Source organism: Capsicum annuum, chromosome 8 (genome assembly GCF_002878395.1).
Source record: "Capsicum annuum cultivar UCD-10X-F1 chromosome 8, UCD10Xv1.1, whole genome shotgun sequence".
NCBI lineage: Eukaryota > Viridiplantae > Streptophyta > Magnoliopsida > Solanales > Solanaceae > Capsicum > Capsicum annuum.
This window is the reverse complement of record NC_061118.1, coordinates 138,127,499-138,129,019: the sequence shown is the minus strand read 5'-3', so window position 1 is coordinate 138,129,019 and position 1,521 is coordinate 138,127,499.

Below are 1,521 nucleotides of genomic sequence, written 5' to 3'. Positions count from 1 at the left end.
GAAGAGTTAGCAACAAACACGACTGTGAATTCAAAAATGATAACCTTAGATAGTGTTTTCTTGATTATAGGCATCTTCCAAGGAGTAAAAAACATGAACAGTAAAAGGTAAAGTAGTGTATATGAGTTTTTAGAGAGAGAAATTAAAAAAGTGGGATATTTGTAATATGTTTTAAGAGTTGGGATATTGTGTAATAACTTAGGGGTCGTTTAGCGTAAGGGATAAGAAAAGATAATCTCGGGATAACTTTTTAATACCCCTTAATCCCTTATTTGGTTACAAAAGTGTGGGATAACTTATCTCAAGATTAATAGTTAGTACTAGGATAAGTTATCCGTACCTTAGATGGTATAATAATATCGAGATAACTTATACTGGGATAAAATGTGCAAAATAAGAAAAATACCCTCCTTAAATCCTCTTTATACATCACTTTTTCACATCCATTTATATTTCCATAATTTTTAATACCATTTCCTTTACTACTCGTTATGTTTTTAACAATATATATTTTTATTAAAAAATTATATTCTAAATATAATTTTTATTTATGGATATATTATACGTTGAATTTGTTTGCCTAATGGTTATGTTTATTTATAATTTGATTTCTCTGGTAAAAATATTAACTCCACAACTTAATTACATATTTTTAATTATATAATCTCTTGTCACTTAAAAATTTAAGTTTTATATATCACTTAAAATAAAGATAACTTTAATATTTTACAATAAAAAGTGATATAACTTTAATATTTTACAATATAAGAGTGATATGCACTTAAATGATGTGACAAAAACAATAAAATCTCTTTTACCAAAACAAATTTAAAATGAAAGTTTTATTTTAAAAGCGCACGATACAATCATGAGAATACACACAAAAAATATTTAAGCTAAATAATTTATTTTTTTTTAATAATGAAAAAAATAAAGTTTACAAGGACAATATAAGAAAAAGTTTAAATAAGGTGGACGATATTTTTTTAAACAAACATCTTATTTTTATAAATTGTACAATGCGTATTATTTTAAATATAACAAATCAAACACCCAATAAGAAATAATCTCAGCATAACTAATTCCATCATAACTTATCTTAACATAACTTTTATCAACATAACTAATTTCAATATAACTTGCTTTCACACCAAACGATCCCTTAAAATTAAGTTGTTGATTTATTTAATTTTTTGAGATACTACATCGAAGCACTCCTAAACTTGTAGTCAAAACTTACTTTAGACCCTAAACTAATCGGACAATTATTTACCCGCCTTAACAATTTTCAAGTGAATTTTTTTCTACCCTAAAAAAATTGTACCACTCTCAATATGGAGAGTGAAGTACACACGCCCCACGTAATTGCCAAATCAGTCCCACATCTGTGCCATGTCATTGCGACATAAGAAATTGTAATTTTTTTTAAAAAATAATCCAATAAATATATTAATTTTATATTTTTTTAAAAAAAAACAAAAAATATATTTGTACTTTATATATATATATATATATATATAG